At 40.4% G+C, this 12,126-nt stretch overlaps 1 long non-coding RNA gene across 3 annotated transcripts in view; it reads right to left on the bottom strand.

Annotated features, from left to right (window-relative positions):
* The window catches only part of LOC102555263 (uncharacterized), a 117,637-nt gene that overhangs the window by 18,014 nt on the left and 87,497 nt on the right, over positions 1 to 12,126 (bottom strand). For all 3 annotated transcript variants that reach the window (XR_010063720.1, XR_010063719.1, XR_351343.5), the window contains exons 6-8: positions 3,275 to 3,572; positions 2,524 to 2,680; positions 2,114 to 2,171 (exon numbers count right to left, since the gene is read on the bottom strand). This is a non-coding gene — a long non-coding RNA (uncharacterized LOC102555263). The remainder of the gene's footprint in view (positions 1 to 2,113; positions 2,172 to 2,523; positions 2,681 to 3,274; positions 3,573 to 12,126) is intronic.

Genomic DNA, 12,126 nt, shown 5'->3' with positions numbered 1-12,126 from the left:
CAGTGGACACCCATATATGAAAGAAGACCAAGAGAAAGCAGTATGCAGTGGCCTGCCTTCACTGCTTTCTGCATAAGCATCCCTGTTGCCTCTGTCTCCTGCTAAAGTTAGATGCCAGCTTCTGCGACATTCAATATGGCCTCAGTGCAGCAACTGTCCAGGGAGGGCAGGCCTTCAGCACCAAACTGATCTGCATCTACCAGGTTTGCAGCCTCTTTAGCATGCACAGAGCCACTGTCACACTCTCTAGCCCCTATCCATCTGATCAAATCCCCCTTATGTTATATATTTATAACTAATACATAACAATGCACATGCATGGACACTCTCGGTCTGTTCCTCTAGAGAAGCCTGGCTAATAAATTACATTTCCTAAGTTATATCTATTCAGTAGAAATAGAGACTGCAGCTAAGAGACACAGAAAGGAAAGGGAGATCCGATCATTTAGAGTTAATCACTGCATCTTTACTTTTGGCCTTCTAGATTTTTATTTGTATTACTATACAAGCTACTGTAATAAAAATAAGCTCGGGTTGTATCCCATCATCATTATTATGACAACTTGTATATACACATATATATCCATACTTATAATTTTATAACATCCTCTTTAACGGTTATATTTTAATCCGCCAAAGGGGATATACTACAAGTTACCACCAAGTCCCTATTGTTTGCAGCACTGTTTTAAATATTATTGTTCTAACAGGCTAGTGTCAGACCTGGCATGATTCAAGCATCAAAGTGACATCATCAGGAATCAACCTATCCCCAAACTTTGAGTTTCCAGTGGACTCATTTTATCATTACCTGTGGTCCGTGTGACACCATAGACACCAACAGCTCCTGTCCTAGAGCATCATGATTAAACTAGTTTCAAGATAGGCATCCACTTAACTGGCTAAAGACACAGGTCTTGCCTCACTGATTTCTGTCTGTGGTCAGAAAATACAGTAATATGATTAGCCAAACCTCAAAGACAGACCATCTTTGCTTCCTGGAGATAGGATCAGCCCCATCTAAACTACATGAACATAGAATTGTGGAGGAGGCAGGAGGATAGATGCAATGAAGCTAAACAATGAATAGGCATTGCGACCAGCTCCCTCAGAATTCCTCCCTTTCTTTCTATGATTAAGCTAGATCCCCTCTATGAGTCTCTGAGATCTGAAAGCCAAATTGAGCCACTGTCACTGAAACTGAGCATCAGTGGAGGAGGGGCAGGGAGGAGAAGGAAGAAGGAGGAGGACGAGGAGGAAGAGGAAGAAAAACAACAACAACAACAAAAAAAACAAGAAAAAGAAGAACAACAACAAAAACAAGAAAAAGAAGAACAAGAAGAAGAACAACAACAACAAGAAAAAGAAGAACAACAACAAGAAGAAGAGGAGGAGGAGGAAGAGAAAGAAGAGGAAGAACAAGAAGAATAAGAACAAGAACAAGAATAACAAGAACAAGAAGAAGAACAACAACAACAACGAGAAGAAGAAGAAGAAGAAGAAGAAGAAGAAGAAGAAGAAGAAGAAGAAGAAGAAGAAAAGAAGAAGAAGAAGAAGAACAAGAAGAAGAAGAAGAAGAAGAAGAAGAACAAGAACAAGAACAAGAACAAGAACAAGAACAAGAACAAGAACAAGAAGAACAAGAAGAAGAAGAAGAACAAGAAGAACAAGAAGAAGAAAGAAGAACAAGAAGAAGAAGAACAAGAACAAGAAGAAGAAGAACAAGAACAAGAAGAAGAAGAACAAGAACAAGAAGAAGAAGAACAAGAAGAACAAGAACAAGAAGAACAAGAACAAGAAGAACAAGAACAAGAAGAACAAGAAGAACAAGAACAAGAAGAACAAGAAGAAGGAGGAGGACGAGGACAAGGAGGAAGATGAGGAGGAGGAAGAGGAGGAGGAGGAGGAGGAGAAGAAGAAGAAGAAGACATACATACATACATACATACATACATACATAAATACATGCATACATACACATACGCACACACTGTTTTCTAAAATATGAATAAACACGGAATTCAAGAACTGGAGAGAGAGTTCAGTGGTTAAGAGTACTTGCTGTTTTTCCACAGGACCCAAACTCAGTCCTTATTAGACAGCTCCCACCCACCTGTATGTCTAGCTCCAGGAAAATCGACATCCTCTTCTGACTTCCACAGCTGCTGTGCCTATGTGCACAAACCCAAGTTCAGACACATATATATTAAACATAATTTTCAAATAAAATATAACTACAAATAAATCAAAATAAAAGTAAAAGGGGTTGGGGATTTAGCTCAGTGGTAGAGCGCTAGCCTAGCAAGCGCAAGGCCCTGGGTTCGGTCCCCAGCTCCAAAAAAAAAACAAAAACAAAAACAAAATAAAAGTAAAACACAAATTAATTAATCAGACATGAAATCTCTCCAGCTCCCAATCTGTCTCTCTCCCTTTCCGTCCCTTCCATAGTAAGTACTGCAGTTGACTCTCCCCAGGTCACAAGAGCTGACTGTTAAATAATGACATATTCTTCAAGAAACTTACCAAATCACTGGTAGATTGAAGTCAGCCATAGTGGGAATATCTACAGTGCAGAAATTGGCGAAAGTTTCCAGTGTATCACTAGTTCTTTCTAAGGCTCATCCTACATGTATCTGATGTTTTATATTCCACAAATCCTGATATGCCATTCCCATCAATCCTGTGTGATATGAAGCAAAAAGAGCTAAATTATACTACAACCAAAAAGTACTTAAAGCTCAAAACAATATTGGTTGGTGCCAGCAAAATGGCTCAGTATGTAAAGGCATTTACCTCACCTACTGGCACCAACATGATGGAGAGAAAGAACTGACTTGTACCTGATATCAATGACACACACTGTGCTGTACACACACACACACACACACACACACACACACACACACAATTTTTTAAAGTACCCATATGCATATATGAGGAACAGTGTCTCGGGCTAAGATTTGAATATGTCCTCCAAATTTCATGGGTTGGAAATTTACTCCCCCAAGTTATATGTTGATGTTATTTAAGAGCTGTGACCTTTGGAGGTCTCTAGATTAATTCATTTATAGTTAATGGACTATATTATAATGACTGCCTTTGTTGTCCTTTCTGGTGTCCTTACTGTCCCACGTTTGTGGCATCCCCCTCTAGGATACAAAGCAGCAGGAAGAACCTCTCCAGATTCTGAGGAAACGCCATGGCTCTGTTTTTGGACTTCCCAGTCTCCAAAAACATGGGTTAGATAAACTCCTGGGGTTTGTAAATCACTTACTGTAGTGGATTGCATATGATCCGTTCCTCCATAGATTCCAGTACTCGAACACATAGTTTCCTGATGGTAGCGCTGATTGAAAAAGTTGTGGACTCCTTAGGAGGTAGAGCCTTTCTGAAGAGAGCGAGTCACTGAAGGTGGACCTGGAGACTTTCTGGCCGAGCCCCACTTCCTGGTCACACTCAGCTGCATCATTTGGGTTGCAGTGACTAGCCAGCCTTCTGCTCCCATTAACCACACCATCCCTGCATGCCGTCATCATGCCTTTTTCTCCATGATGAACGTCATCCCTCTGGAACTGTAAACCAAAATGAGCCCTTTCTTCCTTCGATTAAAATTTTTTTATCACAGCAACAAAAAAGTAAGGCACTCAGTATAGGTGATCACCAGAAATGAGCTAAGACAGTGGGGAGAGGCCAGAGGCATTTCTAGATTGAGAAAAATCTTTCTTTAATGGCCAGGAAAGGCCTTTGATGATCTGATGAGCCAGGCCTCCAAAGCTGCCAGAGCCAGGCTTGCCTGTACCATCGGCTTTGATTTAGTGGGGACGTCTGCAGTCAGCCTCTGCTTCCTGTTGTTTCTTATGCATCTTTTGATCTTACTTCAGGCAGTTTTTATTCCCAAGCTGCACATGTGGGATGTGACTCTGGTGGAACTGTATCAGGCTAGATTGCCTTTGGACTTCCTTCATTTGGGGCTTAGATTGTTCTCAACATGAATCTCTCCCCTTCTCAAATCTGTGTTCAGTAGTATGAGACTTCGACGTACTTCCACATGCTCAATGTTCCCCTTTAAATATGTTCATGGAGAATCTTATCAGAACCCTGTGGAAACTATAAGGCAAAGGTCTGGCATAGCTCAGTTGGTAGACTGCTTGCTACCATGCATGAGCCTTTGGGTTCAAACCCCAGCTTCCCATAAAATAGGGCATGGTGGCCCACTTGTGAAATCTCAGTACTTAGAAGGCTGAAGCAAGAAAATCAGAAGTTCAAAATAACATACTAAGCTGGAGGGAACTACCTTGTAGCGCCTGAGACCTTGTCTCAAAACAAAACAAACAAGCAAAAAGCCATAAAAGGTAGATATTATTAAGGGCATTTGACAGTTTGGGCAATGAACAGCCAGGCATTTACTAAGGCTCCCATAAGTGCTTAATGGCAAAGCAAGGACTGGAACTCAGCACTCTGGATGCCTCATTCATTATTCATTGATTCATTCACTCAATGATATTTAATGATGTGCTTTAATGGCTGTTGGTCCTTAGCTAGTAGGATATCACTTGGCTTTATTACAATAGTCTGATTCCTAACTGCACACACACACACACACACACACACACACACACACACACACGTACATATATATACATATTATAATATATCTCATCACTCATATCTCATAAATTTATTCAACTATTAGGTGTCAGGGGAAGTAACAAACTCAGTCCCTGGTCCTGTGTGGTGAAAGGAACGATAACTTCCTCTCACAGAGCTTGTGAAAATTCTACATTCTAAAAAAGCTCCTCTTCAGTCCACAGGCAAACTGAAGCAACAGCAAGCTGGAACCCCATGGCAGTACCACAGTCCCCCTAAGTCCTGAACCTATGTGAATATCCAAGGTGTGTTTAGAGCAGCTTGGCTACCAACAATAGACAGCAATTCTGATGTCAAGAGAAAGGGACTTGTTTGGGGCGTGTGGGATAACAGAGAATCAAAGCAAGCTGGGGACCAGACCTTGAAGCAGGGCAGGTCCAGAATACAGAGAACAGGCACTGTCTTACCACACATCTAGGCTCTCAACATTTTCAGTGGTTATTTCACAGAACCTGTGACCAAGTCCCAGAGTACCAGTTCACGTATGCTCCCACAGGGGAAAAAGGGGCTGAGCTCTAGGGCAAAATTGGGATGTTGTCATCCAGGAGGGAATAGAGCACCACTCCTGGCAAGAGCCATTGACATTTTTATGCTCTCTAGAACCCACAGATGATAGACAGCAAACAATATCTTTCCCAAACAGTATCTTTAATGGGGCTCACAGAGGTAGGCAACACAATTGGTATCTTCTCAATCTTACATGATAGAAGGTTTCAGAAAAGCTAAGCATCTTTGCCAAATTCTCTTTCCTTTTCTCTTTTCTTAAAAGACTTCCATTCAAAACATCCACCAGGTTACAAAAACACACAAGTATTTACAGAGTCCTTATGTCTTGTCCAGATCACTGCAATGAACACCTGCTGATTTCCTGGGTGACATTCTTTTCTCCCAGTTGCCTTTTCTCCACACCCCAACCACAGTGATCCTGGTTATTTATACATCAGAGAGACCTGAGAGGTCATTCAGTGGTTAAGCCTGCTCTCTGCTCTTGCAGAGGACATAAGAACCATTCCCGGCATCCATATCAAGCAGCCCATAACCTCGTATAATTCCAGCTCCAGGGGATCTGATAACCTCTGTGGGCACATACTCTGTAGGATGTCATACAGGTGAAGGCAGGTACAAGATAGAACGAGGCCTGTCATTGGACAAAAAGAAAAGATGGGCAGGAGAAAAGTTTTAGAGGAAAGAGACTGGATCGAGGCAGAAGAAGCTGCCAGGAGAACACTTAGGCTAATGTTAAGATTCCACTCTGTACTTTTACAGGTTGTTATGAATATTCTTAAGGGATGGATGTATACAGGGTTTTGTGGGTCTAGATGAGCAAATTATACCTTATCAATTGGATCAGAAGTTATTGTGCTGTGTGTTCTTGCATATGGCGATTTAAGTTTAAGAGAGTTTGTGGTGGTAGAGACACTGGGCCACCACAGAATTGAGATGCATATTTCTGGCATGGTGGCAACCTGCCTTGGGAACTAGATAGGCAGAGAGATTTTTGTCAGGCTCAGAGGGAAGCTTTCAGCAGTGTGATAGGGGATGGAGCAGAGCGGGTGAGAGGCTTTGCTGACTGAGATGAGGATGTCTACCAGATATCTTGGGGCACTGCAGTGCCAGATCTAGTGGGGGATAAAAGACAGCATTTTATTTTTTTATTATTTTACAGCAAAAATACTCATGCATAGAACCACATATGCACATAATTTAAAATAAAGCAGATGGTAAAGATACGTATCGAAGCACGCCAGTCTGAAGCTCTAAGCCTTCCTAAATCAATGCCTCTGTGACCTGACCCTTAGATCCCTCTTCTGCCTCATCTGCTGTCATTTGAACTAATCGATTGCTATGGCATTTACCAATATTCATACTATTGGTAAATATTGTTCATAGACCAATTTCTCCTTTAAAATGTAGTGTCTGGACACCAACACCTCTGTTTCATTCATTTCTGTATTTCAGAACTTGTATAGTGCCAGATGCATACTAGGCCTTCAATCCACACCCATCTAGGGAATGGACAAATGAGCCCTTGTTACCTGCTTAGCAATATGTCTAGTGGTTAAAAACTATTTCAAAACATTTAAAAAGCCACACAACTCCAGATTGTGTGGTGCTGACCACAGTGATGATGATCAGTAGAGTTGCCACTATTAAGCAATTGGGTTTAGATAAGAGAGAGAGAAAAACATAGGCTACCTAGATGATAATAGAGGGATGAAATTTGTACTGGGATTCAAAGGGTGGGTCATTTTTGAGAAAGAGGAGGAAAAAAGACTTCTCATGTTGTTATACATATAAATCATTGGAACCACATCCCCCGGCTTTTGTCTTTCAACATACTCTCCCAGCACTTTAACTTGTGTATGTTGAGTTTGACGTTCCTGTGTAACATGTCTACCTCATGTTGGGAAATTTGAACTTGGAGCTTGGGCTTGAGAGCTGGAATTGGAAATCTCCCATAGAACGTTGATAATTGCCATGAACACTATCCAAGAGGTTCTAGCTTCCTTAGTCCTCAGCCTAATACCCTCCAGAACTGGTGCGTCCAGATAGATGATGGTTTTCACAGTGAGGACCCACACATTCCATCTCAAGCTCAACCAAGCAGCTGCATTGCATGAGTAGGCACTGCCAAGACTGTTCCTTGAGGCTCCCAGTGAGCCAAGCACCAGAAGCTGGAGAGCAGCTGACCTCACATCTCATGCAGTTCTGGTTTATTCTTCTGGTCCAGAATAGTTATTAACCATGCCCCATTCACTCTCCAAATCACCCCAGTTCAAATGACAAATTAATCAGTCTGTAATTCCCCCAAATGACAAACTGCCCAAATGGCCAATTTCCTTAATGACCCATTCCTCAAATGACAATTTATGTAATGTCCTTATGTCCTTTAACTTTCTAGGTTAGTCAGTTTTTATTTTACTTTCATAATACCACTTTTAAAATGTTTAAATAGTGGCTGGGGAGATAGGTCAGTCATTAAAGTCTTGTCATGCAAGTACAAGGACCAGAGTTCAGTCTGAAGAACCCACACAAAGAAAAACTAGAAGTGGTGGTCTATGGACATGTGCTTGTAACTCCAGTTCTGGGAGATTCCTGGAGTTCACTGACCAGACAGCAGAGCCTACATTATAATCTCTTGGCCCATAGGAACTGCTGTCTCAAAAGGCAAGGTGTACAGTTCTTGAGGAAAAACATCCAAAGTTGACTTCTGGTCTCCACCCCTACCTACCACCCACCCACAGATGTATACACACATGTACACGCACACACACACACACACACACACACACACACACACACACAAATAAACTTTTTTTAAGTCAGAGCCTAGAGAGGTGGTTCCACAGTTTAGAGCACTTGCTTCTCTTCCAAAGATCATCAGTCCAATTCCTAGCACCCACGTGGTAGCTCACAACTGTCTGTAACTCCAGTTCCAAGAACATGCAGGCAGGCAAAACACCAATGCACATGAAATAAAAATAAATAATTTTTTAAAAGTCTCCTAGCTCTCTAATGCTTGAGTTAGATACTTAAGCCTCAATCAACCCACAGCCCTGCCATGATCCTGCCCCTGCCACCTGAGGACTGAACCCCATGAGCCTTCCACAGACTTCTAAGTATATAAAACAAGGACACAATTCAACAAAAAGTTTACTGCAGAAGTTGCACCCAGGGCTAGCTGAACCAGAACTGTTTCTGATAACCCACTCACACATCAACACTGAGTAGCCCACAAATTGAACCCAAATACCATCTGGCTGCTCCAAAAGATGTCAAATTGGGTAAGAGTAAATAGATATCTAAAACCCACTCAACAAAAGTGGGGCAGATATTCACACAAAGAAACACTACCATTGGCCTAGCTGCAGATTATAGGTCCCATCATATAAACAAGCATGAATAACCAGGGCACTATGTCTCATCCAGAAATTAGTACTTCTTTAGTAATGTTCCCTAAGAAAAGCATCTTAGATGATATACAAGACAATTAATTCAAAATAGCAATTACAAAGGAACACAAAGAAGAAATGAATTAAATGCTGGAAGGAATATCAAAAAGCATGAACCACTGAATTAAATAAAGAAAAATCAAGATGAAAATCAGGATTTAATTAAAAAAATTACAAGAGTAAATGGTGGACTCAATGAGAATTGTCCCTGTAGACTCATATATTTGATTACTTGATCCCCAGTTGGTGGAACTGTTTGGGAAGGATTAGGAGGTGTGGCCTTGTTGGAGGAGGTGTGTCATTCGGGAGGTTTTTGAGGTTTCAAAAGTCCACATCATTTCCAGTTAGCTTGCTCTCTGTCTGTCTGTATACCTGCCTATGCTTGTGAGCCTGATAGAATTTCTGAAGAAAACTCAAACTGAAATAAAATTGAAATGAAAATTTCAATGATCAAATAAAAAGATAAATGGAGGGCTTCTCCATTATAAAACAAAAAAATCAGAGCTTAACAAAGACAAATTGAATCAATCAAAGAAAATGATAGAAAACATTGAATCATTTTTTTATAAAAATGAACAGAACATGCAGGCGACACTATAAAAAAATCTAAAAATATTAAGTATAGAAAAAGTGGGTGGGACTCAGGTCAAAATATAGAAAATATATTCAATGGAATCATAATTTTTTTCAAATCTAAGGAAAGAGATGTCTATCAATATACAAGAGTCATGTGGAACACCAAATGGACAAGACTAGAAAAAAAAACTTCCCATATTATATAATAGTCAAAACACTAGATGTACAGAATGAAAAAAAAGGACATTGAAAGCTACAGGGAAAAAAAGTCCAAGTCATATAAAGGCATGTCTATTAGAATAACAGCTCATTTTTCATTGGCAATGTTAAAAGCCAAGAAAGGCTTGGACAGATGTTCTATATGTTCTGAAAGACTACAGGTACAATTCAAGGACACTATGCCCAGCAAAACTATCAATCATAATCAAAATAGAAGGGAAAAGATTCTATGACAAAGGCAACACAGAACCCAACACATTAGTATTAAGTGACTCCTGGGGAGTAGAGATTGGTACATCCCTAAGCTTGAGGCCAGCTTCATCTGCATAGCAAGTTCCAAGTCGATCAAGGCTGTATTGTAAGACCCTGTCATTTTTTTTAAAGTGATTTCAGTAGCCCAGATAAGCAGACCAAAGAATGGACAGAAAAATAATGGTTCTAAAGGCATCATAAATCAAATGCTCCTGATAGGTATCTATAGAACATTCCCTTCAAACACAGAAGAGCACACATTCCTATCATCAGCCAATGAAACCATCACTAAAATAGACTGCACATTGGAACATATATCATCCCTCAGAAAACACAAGAAAACTGAAATAACACTATGTGTCTATGACAACAATGGAATAAAACTGGATATCAACAGTGATTCAAACCACAGAAACTGCACGCAGTCATAGAGACTGAACTACACTACTGGATGGTGAATGGATCACTGGAGAAACAAAAAGATTAGTAAGACTGACAAACCCAACTCTACTACTCTAGCTCCATGCTTTTTCCTACTGCCCCGTTCCCTACCATGATGGTCATATGCTCTAACCTCTGGAACCATGAGCCTCCAGATTAAATGTTTTCTTTTACAAGTAGCCTTGGTCACAGTGTTTCTTCATAGCAATAGAAAAGTAAATAAAAGAGTAACCAACAATTCATGATTGGATTTTAGGTCTTTCCACCAAATGGAGGTCATACCTGACACCATTAACAGGGCCAAGAACCCATGACTGGACAAGCCAAGGAGAACCTACTATTATCCTCCTGCTAAGTGAATACAAACTACATCACCTCCTAAGTACTTATCTTTATACACATTGATCAGTGCTTCATTCAGCCCTCATCAGAGAAGCTATTTTCTGTAATGGACAGCAGCTAATACAACCATCCACATCTAGTTGATGTGAATATAATAACAGCCTGCAGAGCCCTCATGTTTGTGGGATATCTACATCAGATCATTCTCTCCCATGGTTGAGGTATCAAGATCATAAGAAAGATTCTAAGTGCCAGAGATAGTAGATGACTATGAGGAAGAGGTGCTTTAGGGACGTGATAGAGAAGCCACATACATAGTTCAAAGCAGCTAGGACTGAATGCACAAGACCTGTGTAAGATCAAGCCATACAGAATGCCAGCATGGTTAGGAAGGAGTGCACACAGTTACATCCCTAGCTGAGTTGTAAGGGCAGTTGGTGGCTTCTAGGAAAAGGAGGTGTCCCTTTTCTTTAGGGATGTAGCCCCTGAGAGAATACTTGTACTCCAGTAGAGAGCTCACACACTTAGGCACACACTGGCAGCACTGAGTAGACTCAGTGGGTTTCTAAAGGAAACACATGAAATTGAGATGGAATAGTGGGGAGAGGAATTAGAAGGGAGTAAATGGGGGATGGGTTTGATCGAAATGCAATATGTGCATGTATGAAATTCTCAAACAACCAATTATTAAAAATAAATAAATAACAACATTTTTAAAAGAGAAACTTAAACTTTCAGGTTTTTTTCTCTGCTGATGCCTCAATTTTTTTTCCTTCCTCTGTATCTAATCCTATCCCTCATCTTCCAGCAATAACAGTGGGGAGCAGGGCAGAGAAAAACTAAACGTGTTCTCATGAATATATTCTCCTCATGAATATATTGTTTTATGAATATATCCTTTATAAATGGTCTTCTCACATATATCCCTAAATGTAAAGAGTTCATATGAATGCATTTTTCCTTATGAATGATAATAACAATAAAAATATATTTCTAACTATTCTCCCCATTTGAATATATACCTCCATGGATATATTTTTATCACAGTTCCCAGGATTCTCTCTGCCTCTCAGTTTCTCCTGTGTCCTGTCCCCCAGGCTATGAAGCCTAACTAGAAAACAAGCTGTCAAGAAGCCCTCAAAATACTATTAAGAAATCAAAATGAAAACCAAAACTAAATAGTACAGATGACATAAATTAGGTCTAGTGAATTAATCCTTCAGTGAACTGAGTCCCAAGATGAATCTGCTGTTGGGGAATTGGCATCCAACCCCTTGACATTTAGTGAATGACTGTCCCAACCTATTGCTTCCCTAACTAGCTCTTTTAAAATGGGACTTCCTTTACCCTACTCATGACCCCAACACTCCCTCCCAAAACTCTCTAACCAATGGACTTATTTCTTCCACAGTTTCCTCAAAACCAAAATTACTTCTGTTTGCTCATTACTGTCCATTATTCCCACATAGTTTATACGTGTGAGCACTGGGTCTCACTGAGTTCTGTGCACAGGCTGGTTCAGCCCTACTGAAATCCCAGAGGATGAGCAGACACTCAATAAACACTTGTTGAATAAGTAGTCAAAATGGATGAATGGATGGATGAATGAATGAATGACCCCCTTCAGTTCAAAAAGAAGAAAAGCTGCACAGTAATCCCTACCTCAATTCAGACTAACACCATTTCAAACTACATG

This window comes from Rattus norvegicus, chromosome 2 (genome assembly GCF_036323735.1).
Source record: "Rattus norvegicus strain BN/NHsdMcwi chromosome 2, GRCr8, whole genome shotgun sequence".
Taxonomy (NCBI): domain Eukaryota; kingdom Metazoa; phylum Chordata; class Mammalia; order Rodentia; family Muridae; genus Rattus; species Rattus norvegicus.
The sequence above is the reverse complement of the archived record's forward strand: the minus strand, read 5'-3'. Positions and strand labels throughout refer to the sequence as shown.